This window comes from Chinchilla lanigera, unplaced genomic scaffold, assembly GCF_000276665.1.
Source record: "Chinchilla lanigera isolate Chin_1 unplaced genomic scaffold, ChiLan1.0 scaffold00023, whole genome shotgun sequence".
Classification (NCBI taxonomy): domain Eukaryota; kingdom Metazoa; phylum Chordata; class Mammalia; order Rodentia; family Chinchillidae; genus Chinchilla; species Chinchilla lanigera.
The window spans coordinates 5084835-5105896 of record NW_004955424.1 but is presented as its reverse complement, the minus strand read 5'-3'; the positions used below and the strand labels follow the sequence as shown (position 1 = coordinate 5105896).

At 34.7% G+C, this 21062-nt stretch overlaps 1 long non-coding RNA gene across 2 annotated transcripts in view; it reads right to left on the bottom strand.

Moving 5' to 3' along the window:
* Window positions 1–21062, bottom strand: part of LOC102011333 — an 84871-nt gene that overhangs the window by 48347 nt on the left and 15462 nt on the right. The gene's annotated exons all lie outside the window — the stretch shown is intronic.

Genomic DNA, 21062 nt, shown 5'->3' with positions numbered 1-21062 from the left:
TTTTAATCTTCACTTCTAGCTTGCTGTGTATTTTACACAGAATATACATCTGAGTTTGGTGCAGGATATCCATTACCTGTGCCTGATTTGCATTTTAAAATTATCACTCAGTTATGTCCTCATTTTTCAGGTTGTCATAAAGTCTATCTGCTAATCACCAAAACTTGCACTCTCTACATATATTGTTGGTTTTATTTTCTATCTTTCCACATTTTTACCTCTTTTGCTACTAATGTTCTTTAGTAAATAAGGTTTTTACCTCTTTTGTTACTAATGTTCTTTAGAAAACAAGATTTCACATTGTTCTGACTGCAGTGAATTTATCCATTACAAATGTATATGGATACACATAATATAACATGATCAAATATAATAAGAAAAAACATCATTTTATCATTTACAGTTGATTAGTGCTTAATCTGATGTACAAATATAAGTATTTACATGTTTATGTATGTTTTTACCCTATTTTTTGGGTTTGATGAAGCAAAATCTGCTAATTTTTTCCACTAAGTAATACATATTTTTTAAATCTCATCTTGAAGTAAACCAGCTATCAATAATATTTGCTTTTAGATTTGTCCTAAGCAAAGATCATTACTGAAGCCTTCCTTTATATGTAAAAGGCATGAGAACATATCAAAAGAGGAGTTACAGAAATAAGGTAACACACTAATAAGGACAAAAGGGAAAATATTCTGTGAAGATGGAAACTAACATTATACTATAAACAAATTCTTTGTTTTCTAGTCTTTGCTAAAATAAAATACAATACCCTTTGGGAAAATAAGAATCAAAGAAAAAATTTAAAAAATAGGTGACCTGGCAGTCTGAGCAAAGGACTGATGATGGGCCCAGTGAAATTACATAAACTTTGCATTTTAATCTCTGCATTTTTTCAAACATCTTAAGAAAAGTTTTATTTAATCATCTGTTCAAAACTGACATAGATAGTGAACAGACAGACATTTCATTATCAGTTAATATTTTATTCACAGTCTTTCGGTTTGTTCCTATGGCACATACATATTTCTCAGATCTATTCAAATAGGGATATACAATTATTTAGCTGACAGTTTTATATTTAATACTATCATGATATATACTAGAAATAGTGCATAGACCCTGATGCTTTTTCCTCAAGGAATGTATAATATGGGTTTGTAGATGGCATACTCATTTCAAGAGTTGTATAAAAAATGTTACATTTCATTATGAAAATCTATACCAAGACAGGCATGGTAGCACATGCTTGTAATCCTAGCAATCTGAAGGCTGAAGCAGGAGGATCCCTGTGAGTTTGAGGCCAGCCTGGGCTACAAAAGCAAGTTCATGGCCAGTCTTCATCATACAGTGATAACAGGTCTCAGATAAACCCCCTCAAAAGAAGAAAATCTATACCAAAAATCCACACAGTGTCTTACATAATGAAGGCAGAACAAAGACCCAACAAATATTAAATATGACTTTGTCTGTAACTCTGTATTGCTTGTATTGTTCTTATGCTATTTTGTAAATGTATATCTGTTTGTTAATATGCTCTCCTTCTTTTATTTCTAAAATAAAAAAGAAAACATACAATATTATAAATGTCTCAAGAATGGAGAGATCATCACTGGCTAGGGTACTTCGGGACAGTTGGGGAAATTACCCATGGATATATTGGGTATGTTTTCAGCCTATAAGATAAAAATGTGGGTAGCTCAGAAGTATAGTTAGGAAAAGTGTATATATTGACATATGTGAACATAATTGAGCAGAAGACAGTTATACCAACATGGCTTGGTTATAAGAAGTATGTGGGGGAGAGCATTCAAATGAAAGAACAGAAGAAAGGCAGTTGTCTCAAGGTGAGAACAATTTGGATACCTCCTGGAAAATAAAAAGCTATTTAGGATATTTAATTTACTGGCCCTCAGTTTTGTCATATGTGAAACGGGATTTGGAACAAGATGTATTTCATATTTTGTTGTCATTGTTGTAAAGTTGTGATTAAATTCTGGAGGAATTTTAAATTCAGAGTGGGAGAGTAACTTTCAGGAGCATCTAGCAGCTCCCAGTGATAGGGTGAGAAAGAACTAAGTTCAAGCCAGCAGGAGGTGAAGGAGTCAAGTTCAAGCTGGCAGGAGGCACATGAGGTAGTTCCAGCTAGATAAATCAGATTTCAGCCTCGCAGTCAAAACCAATCTGAGCATTAGTAGAACTAAAGGTGAAGGTTTTCTGAGATTATCCACTACCCAAGTGAAAATATATGGCTACCTCACTGGGATGAACTGAGTTCTGTCTGCTCATTTTGTCTACCAGTAACAGCAGATGTATACCTAGAAGGAGACATTTTTATTTTTATTTTCTTCTTTTTTCTTTTCTAGTTTGTGGTTTTCTGTTTCCTTTTTAGCATTTTTTTTTCTTAGTGTTTCTCATTTTTTTATGAGAATGAACTTTGTCTTATGAACTTTGTTTCTAGATTTTTCGTTGTTCTTCTGTTCTTGTTTACATTTTGCCTTTCTTTCTTTCCTTCTATCTTTACCCATTTCCCAGTTTGTGTAATCTTCTTTTCTCCTCCAGCTTTGCCTATAATCTATTCCTGTGTCTTCTAGTTCTCTATTTTCCCTCTAACCCATTTTAAATTTTACCCCTTGAGGTAAAATCTCCATATTGAAAGTATATTTACTGTATACAATTTTCTGGATTGTTTTACATTATGATGTATAGCCAGAAATGTAGTAAATATGGTTAAATTTAGCAAATCCAGAGTTACCATAGTTTGTCATTTTCTAGGCTGTGTTTGATGTTATTGTTTTGCTAATTATACTACTTTAGCCAACATGACATAACTGCTCCAATCAAGTCTTCTGAGATTGCCTAACAGTCATAAATGGTATAGGTCAGTGCCAAAGAATCAGGAGCTGGGCCAAATAGGCAACAAATTCTCATCCCCAATACATCAAGTGGGTAGGATGTAGCAACAGACTCAAAGCTCAGAAGCCAGCTACACTCGGAAGACATCTCTGAGAAGTAATAATTTCCTAAGGATTCTCAACATTAACAATAAAGCTATTCGCAATAAGCAACTTCATGCATCAATGCAAAAACTAAACTAAAAACTAAAAAGGGAGAAAACATGAAAGAAAGATGAAATCTCAGACTTCCAGCTTACCAAAGACAAAATGATCCAATGCAAAGACAGAATATCATATATAGAAGACAGGGTTGCAGTTAGAAACTATGAAAACAAAACAAAACAAAAGAAACCACAAAAACAAAGATTTCTTTAAAATAACAAGGGACCACAGACAGTTATTCAAGTACATTCCACATGATGCAAAGAAGAATAACATATGATTGATCAGAGTCAATGAAAAAGAAAGAGGTAGTGCAAAAGACATAAATAAATCAGTTCATAAAAGTAATGGCAAAAAATTTTCTAAGCAGGGAAAAATTTTTTTGACATACAGATAAGGGAAGGATATGGAACCACAATTATCTGTGATAAAAAATATACACTAAGGTACACAGCAGTAAACATTCCAGAAATTCAACATAAGAACAGAATATTAAGTGCTGTTAGAGAAAAGAAACAAATCACCTATGAAGGAAAGCCCATCAAAATCAGAGCAGACTTCTCAACAAAAAATCAAGTCAAGTTTATCTTTCTTTACAGCTGAGTAATATTCCATTATGTAAAAGCACCACAATTTTCTTATCCAATCCTTGGTAGATGGACATTTGGGTTACTTCCACATTTTAGCAATTACAAATTGTGCTGCTATGAACTTAGGTGCACATATATCACTGTGATATGATGTTTTTAGATCTTCTGGGAAAACCGCTGGGTTGAATGGGACCTCTGGACCTAGTTTTCTGAGGGATCTCCAAACTGATTTCCACAGTGGTTTCACCAGTCTGCATTCCCACCAGCAGAGGAGGATGGTCCCTATTTCTCCACAATCTTGCCAGCATTTGTCATTGGTTGATTTCTTAATGCTAGCCATTCTTACTGGGGTAAGGTGGAATCTCAGTGTTGTTTTAATTTGCATTTCTCGAATGACTAATGATGTTGAACATTTTCTCATATATTTATTTGCCATTTGTATCTCCTTGTCTGAGAAGTGTGTATTCATCTCCGTTGCCCATTTTTGGATTGGGTCTTTGAATTTGGAGGGGCTGATGTTTTTTAATTCTTTATATATTCTAGATAGAAGCCCTTTATCTGAGGGGCAATCAGCTAAAATTTTTTCCAAGTTTGTGGGTTTTCTTTTTATTCTGCTGCTGATTTCTTTAGATGTGCAGAAACTTTTCAGTAGGATGAGATCCCAGTTGTTGATTCTTTCAAGTATGTCACGTGCAATTTGGTTTTTGTTCATGAACTCTCTGCCTACCCCTTTGTCTTCAAGGTTTTTACCTAATTTCTCTTCCAATAAATTTAGTGTTTCTGGTTTAATATTGAGATCTGTGAACGATTTTGACTTGAGTTTGGTGCATGGTGATAGGCTTGGGTCTATTTTCAGTCTTTGGCAGGTAGCAAGCCAATTTTTCCAACACCATTTATTAAAGAGTCTATCGTTCTTCCAGTGATTTTGATTGACTGCTTTATAAATGGTCACAACTAGAGACCATACTCATAAGTGAAATAGAGCAAACATACATGTGCAAGCACCACATTGTTTCACTAGTGTAAAACCTGAAAGAGTTAATTTAAACTAGGAGGTATGACAGACATTGTGAAATGATAGGAAAGCACTCAAGGGTAAAGGGCAACTGGGATGTGGGAAAAGAGAAGGGAATGAAGGAGAAATTTTTATGTATGTATATACAGGATAGTTAACATGGTTGTTCTATTCTCTTCTATTTCTTTGCTGAAAGAAACTGTCAATGAGTCTTTGATTGATCAATATTGCATATCTCTATCTGTTTTCATGAGAAACCACTTTGAAGATATCAATATGTAATACAACAAGCATTGTTAATTCCACTTTGTTTGTAACTCTGTATTGTCTGTGCTGTTCTTTTGTTATTTTGTAAAATGTTGTCTGTCTGTTAAAGTTTTCCTCCTTTTATTTTTAAAATTAAAAAAAAACAAGTCAAAAAGAGTTTGAAGCGAAGTACTTCAAGCCCTAAAAAAAACAACTTGCAAGTTAGACTGATGTATACTGCAAAACTATCATTCAAAACTCATGGAGAAAAAAGATGCTTCCATAAAAAAGAACACCTGATGAAATTCATGACCAGCATAAAACTGTCACCTCCAAATGTTCTGAAGGACTTTCTAGAATAAACTAACAAGGACCACATCTACATGAACGCAGACAAAATGAACTCAGCAGGCAAGGCAAGTAAGTAAACATGGGGAGAAAAATGGGAGCCAACCAAAAGAAAATTATATGACACAGAAAAGTAAATTCATGTCTTTCATAACCCTTAATGGTAATGGTCACAGTTCACCTATCAAAAGAAACAGACTGTCAGAATATATCTACAAGCAAGATCCAGCAATAAGCTGCCTACAAGAAACATATTTAAACATTCTTACACTGAAAGTGAAAGGATGAAATATTCCATGTGATAGGAAAATTGAAAAACAGACGTCTCTCTTCTCTTTCCAGAAAAAACTGGATTTCAAGCTAAGATTGATTAAGAGAGCCAAACAAGCTCATTCTAAGTGATCAAAGTATGAAAACTTTTATCTAAAATAAAAAACAAGACAAGGATATCCAATATTACTGATCCTATTTAATATAGTCTGGAGGTATTAGCCAGAGAAATTAGACAAGAAAAAGAAATAAAAGGAATAAGGTTAGGAAAGGAAGAAATTAACTTATCAATTATTTGTGGGTGACATCCTTTTATGCATATAATAGCCCAAGAACTCCACCAAAAGACTTGTAGAGTTAATAATCAAATTCAATAGTGCAGCTGGATATGAAGGCAACACTCAAAAATCAATAGCATTTCTGTACACAAGTAAAAAATTCACTGACAGAGAAATTATAAGAATTAACTTTTTATTGGGCTGGGGACATAGCTCAGTGGCATAAGTGCCTGCCTGGTACATGCAAAGACCTGAGTTCAATTCCTGATACAAAAATCAAAACAAAATAAAAAACAACATTTTACCAGAGCATCCAAAAAATGTAACAATTAGGCATCATTCTAATAAAGGTAGTATAAGAACTTTACATTGAAAACTACAGTACTCAAAAAGGAGATTGAAGAGGATATCACAAAACCAAAAATGGAAAGATATCACTTGTTCTTGGATAGTAAGAACCTGTACAGTGAAAATTCCCAGCCTTCAAAAATCCCAATAGCATGCCTCACAGAATTAGAGAAAGCAATCCTAATATTCATTTGGAACCAGGATAGACCAAGAATGGAAACAGCAATTCTGGGTAACAAAGCAAAGCAGGGGCAACACAGTCCCAGAGTTGAAATTATAATACAAAGCTACTATAATAAAAGCAGCATGATACTGGCAAAAACCAGATTAATGGAAAAGACTGTAAGATACAGAAACAGCTCCAAATATATACAGATATACAGATATCAACTCCAAATACACTCAACAACCTTATCTTCGAGAAAGGAGCCAAGCAACTTTACTAGAAGAAATCCTCTTCAATAAACAATACTGGAAACACTGACTTTCCACATACTTAAGATTAATCTAGATCCATATAATACACTGGGTACTAAACTGAAATAAAAATGGATCAAAGTTCTAAATATTATAACAGAAACATTAATTCTGCTTGAAGATATAATAGGTGGAACTCTTGAAGTTACTGGTATAGGCAAAACTCTGATCACACAGGAAATATAATGAATTGATAACTAACACCTCATCTTATTAAAAAGATTTGCACAGCAACTAATCCACCAACAGAGTGAAAAGACAATCCACAGGAGAAAAAATTGGCCAGTTGTGCCTAAGACAAAGGACTACTATCTAGAATAAAGAACTTAAAAAAAATCAGATGCCCCCCCAAATTTAAAGACCCAATCCAAAAATGGACATCTGAAATGAATAGACACTTCTCAATTAAGGAGATACAAATGTCAATTGAATACATGAAAAAATATTCAACATTTTAGGAATTTGAAAAATTCAAATTATAATAATTGTGAGTTTCATCTCCCTCCAGAAATACTGGCTATTATCAAGAAATCTACCAATAACCAGTGCTGGTAAGGATGTGGGGACAAAGGAACACTTCTCGATTGTTGGTGGGTGTATAGACTGGTGTAACCAGTACGGAAATCAGTGTAGAGATTCTTCAAGCAATTAAAACTAGAGGTTGCATTTCACCTAGGTATTTTCCTTCTTGATATATTCCCAAAGAAATAAAAAGCCTCATAGCACAGTGATATACGCACACTTTTGTTTATAGCAGCACAGTTGTAATAGTTACATTTTGCAATCAGGCCAAAAGGCCATCAACCAATGAACAGATAAAGAAAATATGCTTTCTTATACAATGAGGTACTATTCTGTCATAATGATAAACTCAAAGTAGTCCTAGCTAAATGGATGCACCTTAAGGCCTTACTCTTAAGTGAAAGAAATTGGACATACATGGTTAAATATTGGATTATTTCTCTGATATGAGAAACTGAAAGTGTAAATGAGGACCGAATATATCATTGATATTGGGAAATGGGAAGAAAATTGTCCAATGAGAAGGGAAACAAGGGAAGAGGGGGAGGAAAACAGAAGATGGCCAAGAAGTGAAAGTATCAAAGGAAACAATGGAAATGCTTCCAAAATGGGAGAGGAGGAAGATGGGGCAAAAAAAAGTTATATGTAAATGTCAGATTCCCTAGGATGAATGCTATCATCATGCATATGTAAAAGGTATCAATAAAAATAAATTTTTCTGTCAGTGTTAAAAATGAATATATATATATATGAATATATATATATATATAGTAGAGTGTGGCAACAATTAGTTGGTCCTATGCCAGTCTTCTTAAGGATTCTGAGTCTTGTCATTAAAGCTTTAAAGAACAGGAAAATATCTTTGTTGATGATATACATAAGCTTAAAATAATTTTTCATCCAAAGATGAAAGTACATCCTACAATATAAACATATTGTTTTCCATCATTTTACCTCTAAGTAAAAAATGTTCCAATAGTGATTCTAGTTAACAAATTAAATAAAAAGACAATAACTAATTCTTAATTGCATTTTAAATGATTGCCCACAACTTAATGAGTAATTATTTCCTTTTCTGTCATAGCATTCATGAATTTAATTGTGAATTTTAGAGGAAAAATGCATGACATTACAGTAAATTTAAAGGTGAGATAGGAATAGCGGGCTAATGATCAGAACTTGTACACATTTTTTATAATTCCTATTTCATGCAGTTCCCAAGCATTTGGCTTTCACATTTATTACCTCTTTTACTATTTCTTGACATATTTTATTGAATCCCATTGCTATATAAACTATAATCCAGCTGATCTGTTATACAGGTGAGAAAATCAGTACTCATTAAACTGAATGGACTTATTGAAGGAGAAGAAATTAATCAGTGATAAAATAAGACCTTTCATGTGCTTTTATTTCTAGCAATACTTTTGAAATCCTACATTTTTACAACTACAGTAATAAGAGTTCCATATTAGGGGCATGGAGCAGTTTGAAACCAGAGCTACATTAATGGTATTATGAGACTGTCTAATACTTTACTATTAATTTGCTGCTGATCTGTATAATACTGGGGTGGGGATGTAGCAAAATGTTTGAGGAAGTGCTTCACTTGCATGAAGCTCCAGACTAAATTCTATCACTACCAAAACACTGAAATAATATTCAAATGTTCAAATATAAAAGAAACTGCTTGACTAAGATGCTAGCCTCTCCAAAGCTTAGAATCCAGATACTGGAATATAACAACATGGAGAAGAGAAGAGAGAGGGAAGTGAGTGTCTGGAACCTAGCACAGATCTGATGTGAAAGTTGGAGAGAGTGAAGAGAGAGACCTCAATACAGAATTGGGAGATGTCAAGCAGCACTTTATTCTTGAACCCTGGATCATAGCGTAGGGCAGGTGGCTCAAACATGCTGATATATGGTGACTACTAGACATCCAAGAGGACTGTATAAAGAGATATACCAGTGGAATGGAACACTAGATGCTGTGAACTACAGTGGTTGATAAGTGATTACAGTCCAGTCCAGTGTGGGAATCCCCAGAAGAGGGTGAATAGCCAGTTGCAATTTTGGAATGGGGACAACAGAACTCAGGATTCAGAGCCATGACAGGGTGGCTCTATCTAATTCCTCTCAGTGTCAGGGTGAGGTGAAGTGCTTTGAGACATCCAAGATCAGGGAGCCCAGTTCAAGCTGACATGACGCACCCTGAGTGTTGCAGGCTGAAGAGCTCTGCTCCCAGCCTGACAGCTGGAAATCCAGAACCAGCCTAAACTTCAGCAGATCTGAAGACATAGGCTTACTGGGATTATCCACCACACCACCATAATCCTACTGCTGACTAGCTGGGATCATCCAGCGTGGATATGAGCTCTCTTTGTCTTCTTTGTCTACCAGTGAATGCAGAGACATTCCCTGAAGTAGATATCTACCTCTTTCATTCTTTCTTATTGTTCTTCTTTGTCTTGATGGTTTTTCTTCTTTTTATATAAGTGTGAAGATTCTCTGTATTTTTTGCCATGTTCCCATTTCTGTTTCTCCCTTCTTTCTTTTTCTCCTGTCATCTTCACCCATTTCCCAATGCTTTCATAATCTTCCTTTGTCATTCAGCTTTACTTCTAATCTCTTTCTTTTCTTCCATTTCTCTCTTTTTCTCCAACCCCTTTTAAAACTTCTCTCCTGAGGATAAAATCAGCATATGGAGGGAATACTTACTATATACAATTTCCTAGTTTGTTCTATATTTTGATATCTAGCCACAAATCATGTTCATATGGTGAAAATTTGCAAATGAATAGTTACCACAGTTTTACATTGTCTAGATTGTTCTTGATACTATCATTATTACAGACTGTAATATTTTAGCCAACATGACATGGTTGTTCTAGTCAGTTTTTCTTCTTTGTAAGCCAAGACTGAGGTCATGAACAAGATTATAGGCCAGTGCCAAAGAACCAGGAGCTAGGCCAGATAGGCAGCCACTTCTCATCACCAATGCATTCATGTGGTAGGATCTTGCAACAGACTGAAAATTCAAAAGCCAAACACACTTGGAACACACTTCTACAAAGTAGTCATTTCTTATGTGCTCTCAATACTAATAATAAAGCTATATGCCTTAGCCAATTTATAAGCTTCAGCACAGAAATTAAATTAAAAAGTTAGAAAATGGGAAGATGTAGAAGCAAGATACCACTCCAGACTTTTCAGTTCATCAAACACAAAGGCAAGGGGCGATGAGGTGGAACAATTTGAAGGCCCCCTGTCTGGACTCTCTGAAGTGATAACAGTGGAAATGACTAACAACAAATCAAATAAATAAGGGTCAAGAAAAAAAATAAAATCGATTTAATTTCTCAGGTAACTACAGATATAGTGACCACAATGAAACACCTGGTTAACGACTCTAAAGCAGATACAGATGAGAAACAAAATAGAGGAGCTTAGAAAAGATGATGGAAGCCATGAATGCCCAACAGAAGAAAGAAATGGAATCTGTGGAACAAATTCAAACAGGAACCACAGAAATTAAAAATTCTATTGAAGTATACACAGTAGAATCAACCACAGTTAGGACAATAGCACATCTAGCAGGTTTGCAGTTAGAGATCATGAAAAGATGTTAATTTAATTTACACAATAGACCTTATAGATCTTTCTTGGAATAAATAATTAACAAAAGTTGAAAAGTACAGATATGCAAATCATAATTGCATCAAGTAGTACAGGACATCACTGTTGCATAGACTCCCAACTCCTAATTGAAGATACTGGGAGCCCTTTTCTCACTGAGGAAAAGTTTATTAAAATCTTCATGCAAAATAAAGCTGACTGAATTACTCAAGGGCTTGATCTGAAATATTAATCTTATGATGCAGAATTCAAAATGAATAAGTGGAGTGAAATAAATTTAATAAATTACATTGAAAACTGCCACTACGCATGGGACAAACCATTAGCCATGCATTAAAACACAAGGATCAGGATCATACAATGTTGGGAAATTCTATGTCAAGCAATTTTTAAAGGCTTCATGAGCCAGAGATATAGCTCAGTGGCATAAGCGCTTGCCTGGAAAGGCTCAGGTCATGAGTTCGATTCCTGGTACAAAAAAAATATAGGCTTCATGAAGTTGTACTGTGAAACTATAAATAATTGAAAAATAGCCATACAGTTGCTATATTTGATATTGTTTCTGTTAGAGACTCATTTTTATCATAGGTCTTAAATTATCTAAACTATAGTTTAGAATATTTTATTAATAAAGTAATCATAGCATATCAGGCTTCTAATTCTTCTTTATTTTTATTTTTTTTTTGTTTGTTTGTTTGTTTTTTGGTTTTTCTCTGGTACCGGGAACCGAACTCACGACCTTGCGCTTGCCAGGCAGGCGCTTTTGCCACTGAGCTAAATCCCCAGCCCCCTTCTTTAGTTTTAAATGTAATTCTTTCTAACTTTTGGGATAAGGATATTCACATTAACTTCAGTGTACCTCTATGAATTTCATGTATTAATGTCAAGTTCAAATATATTTGAATAATTGTTCAATGCTTATTATATAGTATACATTAAGATATAGAAAATCAAAATAATTCTGTTTCATAATTTTTAAATAAAAATGTGAGGGAAGTTTTTAAAATGTTATAATAAAGCAAGATGGCAACTATACTATTTAATAATAACTTATTGAATGGAGCTTTTCTATTGGAATACATTTAATGATCACATTTAAAGCTCACAACCATATCTGATGCACAGATTTTATTATCTATTCTTTACAGAAAATGATACACCTCTGAATTATAGAACTAGGGAACTAATGCAGCCAAATTTCATACCTGGGAAGTGGAACAGATTTAAGAGCAGTTTTATCTAAATATAAGGTCAGTTTTGTTCACCACATAAGCTCTCCTCCAGGTCACGTACAGTATATAACCTGAATGACTTGAGACAGTCAAGAAGAATTTACGAAGAAAGTAACAATAGATGTGAAACTTTGAAGAGGTTTGAGGAATGGAGGTAGATATTACAGACAATATAAATGAAAACAGAAAGGCACGAAATCATGAAAATCATGTCACAACCAGGTAAATACTACTTTTCTGTATATTGAGCATAGTTTTTAAAAACTATTTTATTTTGATTAACATATATCGATTGTTCATGTACATGGGACCGAGTGTAATAATACTTAATACATGCATACAATATGTAATGATCAAATTCAGCTTCCCTTTCTTCATCTCCTTTCTCCTTTGTACTATGTCATAATCACCATGTTACATTTGGTTGCTTTTTGCCCCACATATAAAAGAGAGCATGTCATACTTATCTCTGGATTGTTTTTTCACTTTATCTAATGAGTTCCTAACTGGAAGTGATGAAAGAATTTATTTTTAAATATTTTAAAAATACTTCATAGGTTATGCCAAGGATAACTAATTTTATTCAACAATACATGCAACTTCAGCAAAATAAATAGGGAAGTATGAACCTTTGTTGGGATCTCTAAAAAGTAGTTTATCATTATAAATTTAAATCTCAGAATGGTACACATTTATGGATTAAAGTGATGCTACAATTTATGAAAGCAATTTTACAAGATTAAATGAAGTTGGTTAATGTATTCATTTCACCAACACTTTTATAATGAGAACACTTGATATTTAGTCTTGGGAATTATAAAATATAAAGTTTTCTATTGAGTATATTCACCATTCTCTGCAAGAGAAATGGAACAACAAATATACAACATATGCCTTGTTTAAGTGGTATTTTGTGACCTTGGATCATGACCTTATCCTTAGTTCCCATAAATGCTATTTTAGTCTGCTGCTATAAGTTCAAATGTTTTCAATCCTACATGTGAAAGTATGTAGCATTTGCCTTTCTGTGGTTACACATTCACTTATATATTTTCTAATTCCATCCACAGGATCACAACTGACATGTTATTTTTATTAGCTAGTATTCTGTTGCACGTATGTACCGCATTTTCTTCATCTGTTAATCCATAAATGGGCATGTCAGGCGATACCATAATTTGGCCATTCTGAATAGTGCTGCAGTATACCTGGGAATGTGTTCTTTTAAACAAATTGATTTCAAGTCTCACGGCTAAGTGCCCAAGAGTTCAGTTGCTACAAATTTTTAATTTTCTTGAAATTATCATGCATAGTAATATACACTCCTACTGAAGGTGAACAGGATTCCATTTATACCACAACTTTCTCAACAATTATATTTATTTTTTAATAATAGTCATTTTTACAAGTGTCAAGTGATTTTTCACTGAGGTATTGACTCATATATTCCTAATCCTTAGCGTTGTTAAACATTTAAAAATATATCTCTAGTGGCAGAGCATGGTGGCGCATGCCTATAACCCCAGCACTCAGGAGAATGCAGCAGGAGGATTGTTGTGAGTTCGAGACCAGACTAAGCTACAAAGTGAACTCAAGGCAAGCCTGAACAGCATAGGGAGACCCTGTTTCAAAAAGACCAAAAAACCATATATTTCTAGGTCTTTTATATGTGTTTTTACAAATACTTGAAGTCCATTGTCCATTTTAAATTTTATTTTCTTTCACTTATTTATTTTTGTTATTGAGTTAATTGAGCTCACTATGTATGTTGAATTTCAACCTTTTTTCAGGTCATTGGAAAATATTTTCTGCAAATACTGCCAAATATTCTCTATATACTGTTATTTATCTTCTTTGTAGTGTAGAAAGTTGTTAGTTTGCTGTAATCTCATTTTTGTTTTTGATGCTTGAGTTATTGAGCTCAAAATTTTAAACACTTCACAGATCACTGTTGTATAGTTCTGCTTTCTGGTTTCTTCTGGTAATTTTGCACCACCTTGCCTTTCATTTAATTTCTTAAGCAGTTGTTAGGCTTTGTGTATGAAGTGAGATAAACATCCAGTTTCATTCCTCTCCATGTGGGTATCCAGTTTCCCCAGTGCATTTACTGAAGATACTGTCATTTTCCAGTTGTGTGTATTTGCATCTATGTCAAGTTAATTATACTTACTTAAATTAATTTCTGGAATCACTATTTTAAATTCTGATCCATTGGTTAACATGTCTTTATTTCTAGTTCCATATAATCTTTAGGGTGATTTTCTGTTTGTATAAAAACGATGTTGAAAATTTGATTAGGATTATAGGTAATTTTCAGATTGCTAGAGATAGCAATAACATTTTAACAATATTAATTCTTCTGATCTATGAATACAAGATATTCTTCCATACATTTGCTTCTATTTTTTTCAGTGTGCAGGTATTTTAATTGCCACTATCTGAGTCAATTCTGGAAAAAAAAAATCCCTTTTTGTGAGTGTCTTTGTTTGTGTTATTGTGTTTCCTTTATTGCCCTAGATTGATTCAAGTGTTTTTGGCAATTTTTGTCAAATAAAGTTTTTTTAAAAATTATGTGTCTTCATCTGTTTTATTCACCGTATCTAGCATTATGTGACTTCTAGTTCTTCAAGAAATTCAAAATGACCATAAGAAGTAAATGTTTTGACTCAATTCAAGGCACCAAGACAACCAGGACAGGGCAACTGAAAACACTCCACAGAGAGGACTTCTTCGCCAACTGCTTCAGGAAGTGGCAGGAGCAATGGGATAAACGTGCTCAAAGAAAGGAGGGCTACTCTGAGGAGTTTAATGGCACTGTATCTCTAATTGTGATGTTGTTTCATAATCATTTCTAATTTAAACATTTACTGTTTTGTAAATCATAACAAGCACACAGTTATTTATCCAAGTCAAATCCAGAACTCACTTTTGTCATGACTGTTTTCCATTCATCAAGTAACTATGAAAAAAGACCAACACTAAAAATAGTGAAAGCATAGGCAATGTTAAATAATACAATTGCTAAAATACAGTCAGTCATCATTATTTTCCACAGGTATGCTTTATGAAATCACCAGGAACTCTGAATTACCAAAAGTAAAGTATTCCTGATTGCAAATAGAACGTATCCTGGCTTTACTTGTTTTTTTTGGCTGTACTATGGTCAAAAGCAGTGTACACTTAGTAAAAAGATACTTTCAAACTTGCATTTTCTCTGTTCCTAGCCTAGCAATAAACAATATGATACTCACTTGGGGTAATGGGAAACAGTATAGAGTCATAGTTCTCAGTTATCCAGGTGATCTCAAAGGAAAACAACCTGTATTCTATAGTGTAGTGTGTTGTTATACTATAACGATTGATGTACTAGCTACACAAAATTTATTTTTGAATTATGATATTTTCAAAACCCCACATTAAGTACAATAGCATCTGTATACTGACCTTAAGGTCCTACGATCCTCTGGTCTAAACATTTTCAATGACCAGTCAGGGCACAATTTATCACATGCATTTCTGTTTAAAGAAATCTTGTTTTTACACATATACATATATAAAACTCATGATCAGCAGCACTGTAATATTATATAAACAAAATTTGTTGGATTTTTTTCCTCCATGAAGTCATAGCTTTCTTTTATTGAGAACATTGACACTACAATTAAGGGTTACTTTAAGTAACCCTTTTGTACTTTAACAAAAGTTAACCCTTTTGTTACTTTAAGTAACAAAATCACATCCTGGGATGTGCCTGCCTGGCAAGCACAAAGTCTAGAGTTCAAGTCCTGGCACAAAATAAATTAATAACAAAATCACAAACCCAAAACTATGAAAACTGTTGCATTAAACAGATTATTCAAAGTGTATTTGTGAGTTATGAAACATGAAGACAGAGTGTTTTTTTAAATCTTAGTTAAAAACGTGTACACATGATGATGGAAATACTGGTTAGAAGGACACTGTGAATATTAATTTTAGGGTTACATACACTTTAGTGAGGAGGAAAATTTACAAAATAGAGCCCATGAATAAGGAGGATAAGCTTTATAGAAAGTGTGCAAGGGTAGCCAATTTGAAAGAGACACTAATAATTTCATCTTGTATGTAAAATTTCAGAAGAGTCCTGTTGGACTTTTGTGAGACAAATTTCCCAATAAGACTAAAGGAGAAAAAATGTCATAGCAGAGATAACTGATGATGTATCAAATTATGAAGAAAAGCCATTTAGAGGAAAAGAATTAAATTTGAGAAAGCAGAGCCAGTTGTACCAAGCAATGACAGCATTAATTGATCAAGCATCCTGATTACTTTCCTAAAGAGAGGATTTAATATCTTAGATTAGGCTCACTTGTATTAATAGTAATTAAAATTGATGAAAAAATTAAGCCATATAAATTTACCAGGCTTCCCGGGCATGGTGGTGTACACCTGTAATCCCAGTACTTGGGAGGTTGAGACAGGAGGATCGTTGCTAGTTCAAGACAAGCTTGGGCTATGAAGTAAGCTCAAGGCCAGCTTGAACTGCACAGTGAGATTCTGTCTCAAAAAGACAAAAATAAATAAATAAATAAATTTACCAAGCTTTTGTAACTGTTTTTTGCTACAACATGCTATCACATTTTTGCTACTGTGATCAAGTAGATCCACTGATGTCACCTTTTTCAGTAGGCTTCTATGACATTTCTGTATGTCAGAGTAGAGAGCAGCAAAGCATTTTAGCCATTCCTAGTCCATGAACTTCAAGTATCTGGATGCTTAAATTCAAATATGCCAAGAAAAAATTATAAATGTTTACTTAACTTTAATATTTCCACTTCAATTATGTTTTTTTTTTGGGGGGGGGGTGTTTCTCCGGTATCGGGAACCGAACTCACGACCTTGCGCTTGCCAGGCAGGAGCTTTTGCCGCTGAGCTAAATCCCCAGCCCTTACTTCAATTATGTTTAAGTTTACTTAACTTATACTTACTTAACTTCAATTGATATTTCTTTATGTCAGGGTTCCAGATCCTAAATCTGAAAACTATCTTTGTGTTTATCCTTTTGATTTGGAGAACTGTTCTGCTCATTTACATAGTGCTCCATTTTACTCCGGGTCAGTCTCCAGAGGCTGCTGTCATTGAGCCAATAATATAACTTATAGTGTATTTTCTTTCCTCCATTATATTTAATATTAGTAATTACGTGAAATTCTTCACTGTTATTTACTTTTCATCATTCAGATTAATTTATCTAGGATCTTCAATTCTTAGACTTCTTTGATGAAAGGCTAGAATAACAGTTGCAAATCAGGCAATTAGCTAAGCCTGTTTCTGGTCTACACAGTTGTCACATGTCTCTCAGTGCTTGTACCCTGTACTGTCATGTAAATGCTCAACTTTCATCTAAATAAAAATCTTAAGCTAGAAAAGAATTCCAGAGAATATGTATAACACTTCTGAGTTCTATACTGTGGTTCCAAATAAAAAGTCTATAAAGTCTCATTTTTCTATCAGTGGAACCAATGATAATTGTATAGCATAGGAGTTTGGGAACCACTGAAATCCTTTTATATTTCAACAACATCCTAATGCTTTCTAGGACCACCTTTTTATGGTAATATTCTTCTTTCTTGCTATTTCATTGGCCTTTCCATTTTTTGATCCTTGTGTTCCAGCACACTCATTTTTCTTCCTGATCATCTTTTTGTTTCACAGCATGATTGCTGACAGAGCCATGTTTTATAATCCCTCTAATGAACTAAATATTTCCTTGCAGTTTTGATTTCTCTTTTTATGCCTCAACTATTTATTGCCTTCTTCAGTCATTTTCTATAACTACACTGAGTCTATTTCCAACACCCTCTATTCAATGTGTGCAGTCAAACAATTATCTGAGCTTTGTCAGTAGTATCCTATCCCTATCCTATAAATTATTGAGATCAAACATATTGAAATGATGCATTCCTCATAAATGTTTGCTTAAATTCGTACATTTTCATTTGTGGCATCAAATATTACATGTCATGATCAACAGTGTATCAGCTTTTCTGCTCTTTCATTGCTGTAATTTATTTAGTATTTCACCCTTAATCTCTCATTATCTGACCAAAGCCTGCATTTGTCACCAATATTCATGAAGCAAGTGCCACAATCTTCCTAATGTGGTTCACAAATTGTTGTCTACAGGCAGTAGATTATATAACCAAAACACCTAATGCTGAATGCCATAATACCAAATTTTGACTATCCTTAAAGATGAAAATTCCTGAGGTCTAAAATTTCCATGTAACAATCATTGAACATCAAAATCTTAAAAGTCCAAAATCTTAAAAACTTCATTCCCATTGAAGTTATATAAAAGGCAGTGATTGGGCTGCTTGCAGTGGCAAGAAGAACAGCTATTTTGAAATAACAGAGCGTATTCTCAGGGGTTTCGTGGCAATGTGTCCTTTAATTTAATTTTTTTTCTTTAAATATTGAAGATTCACTATATATTTTCATCATACCTCATAAAATTAAGACCTTTTGGGATCCAAAATGTCTAGGACTTATCATTTATGGATTGGGGACATGAAGAAATGGAGCATTTTATAAATATTTTTCAAAATTTTGTGGACTAAGTGCAAGAAAATGTTATATAATTAACCATGTAAAACAATGAAAAATGTGTAATTATGTATTTTCTGAGTTGCCTTTCTCAGCTGTAATCAATATCTGTTACCCACAAATTAAAGGAAGAGAGGTTAACTCTGGCCCACTCTTTGTATAGGTTTTAGTCCATAGTTGGCTGGCTCCAAGGCAGGCCAGCATGGCAGAGGGGTGTCATAAAGGAGAAACAGTCCATAGCAGGGCATCCGGAAAGCAGCATGCAGCCAGGTTCACTTTCCCTTTATTCTATTCAGGCTACAATGCTATTGGATGTTGGCATTCACACCCTTAATGGACCTTTTCATTATCTACTTCCATAATTATGCTAAACCAATCACAGGATTAATTTAGTTATCAAGCAGCTTTAATCCATATTCACACACCTTAAATCTGGCTACCTCCAAAAATTCCTACCTTATGAGTGTGTGAGGTTTTAATAGGACATCTAGACACACACCATAAAATTGCACTCCTGATCCCCAAAAGACTCATGTACATCCCTTTGTTCAGAATGCATATAGCCCGTTTGCGAGTGCCGAAGTCCTAACAGTTTTAGGATTACTGAACAGTCCATTTCAAAACTGTCCTCTGATATTTAAGACAAACTCTTAGCTGCAACCCCTGTGAAAATGAAAAACAAAAAACAGAAAACACTTGCAAAATGCAATGGCACAAACTAAGGATTCCCATAGTGGACAAAAAGGAAATAGGACCAAAACAAGACCAAAATCCAGCAGGCCAAACATTAAGTCCCATAGATCCATGTCCAGTATCTGCTGCAATCTGTGGCAGTATGTGAACTCCAGAGGGCTTAGATGGCTCTGCTTCTATGTCTTGGCATTGGTTGTAGCCCCTCATGGATTCTCCTTTGGGCTGGCTTTGGTCACTCCTTGTGAATTTTCTCATATGACCCATATTCCTGACTTCTCCAACTTTCTGTGACCTCTACTGCACTTTTGTTTTCACACTCAAAGCTTCACACACTGCCCTCTTGAAGGTCACACTGCCTGGTTTCCCCAACCTTCTTCTGAAATCTGGGTTGAAGCCTTCCTGACCTCGTAACCCTTGCATTCTTCATGTGCCTAAACCAGGACCATGTGGATGGTTGCAAGATCTGCCATCAGCTAGAGTAGTAGACGTGCTTCCTTCTCTTTCTTGTAGGGATAAAGTGGTTGGATTTCTGAGCAATATGAAACAAATTCAGAGAAGTCAATTCTTTAAGCTATCATTTTGGAACATGGTGCTCTGGTGCTCTCTGCTTAAAGCAAAATCCTTCCCCTTTGCAATTATGAGGCTGCAAAAGGTGGCATTCTGCTGGGTCAGGATATGTTTTCTATTGTCTTATTCCTTTTCAGTAACTAAGTTCTCCTCTGCTCCATCTTTGTAGGCCATAATTTTAATAGTTTCCTTTCTTGCCAAATTCAAAACTTTTAAAATCATTCTGCTGGGGCATATGCTCTTGATCCTCAAGGTAGAGTTTACTCAAAGCTCTTAGTATTAGCCATGCCACCACCTCAACATTAGAATGCTTTGAAATTCCTCTGCAAGGCAATCCACTATCCTTAATCTCAGTCTCAGGCAAAGTGTCTGGACATGAGCAAAATGCAGACAAATTTTCTGCCACAGCGTAAGGCACATGGCATGGAGGCTAGCCGCCAATGCAGTCCCTGTTCCCAAATGAAAAATTCTGAGCCTGGTCTTTAGCAGCTGCATTTCTTTTTTTTTTTTTGGTTTTTCTCCGGTACCGGGAACCGAACTCAAGACGTTGCGCTTGCTAGGCAGGTGCTTTGCCGCTGAGCTAAATCCCCAGCCCCTAGCAGCTGCATTTCTATCAGCCTTCTGATCTTCTGAGCTCTGACCAGAATCTCCCATCAAACTTGGCTCACATTTTTTCCAAGACTGCTTCTTCAGCCAGCATCTGTAAGCCTTTTCAAATTCTTCCAACAAGCCAATTTTAAATACCTCAGAACCACACGGTCAGATAGCATAACAGCAACAACCCTACTTCTCTTGTACCAAAATCTGTGTTAGTTACTTATCTCATCACTGAGACACAATACCTGACATCCACAAGAAAGAAAGGTTTATTTTAGTTCATAGTTTGTAGAGGTTTCAGTCCATAGGGAGCTGGCTCCAAGGCAGGATGGCATGGCACAGGAGAACGGTCCATGGCAGGGCAGCATACAAGCAGCAAAACAGTAAGCCTCTGTTTCCCTTTTTATCCCATCCAGGCTAAAAGCCTAATGCTTAGAGCCACTCACACTCATTCTCAACTTTCAGAACTATGTTAAACCAATGAGTGAACAAATTTAACTATTACACAGCTTTAATCCATATCCACATACCCTAAATCCAGCCATCTCTGAAAAGTCCATGTTATGAGTGCATGAGGCTTTAAGGGGTCATCTAGA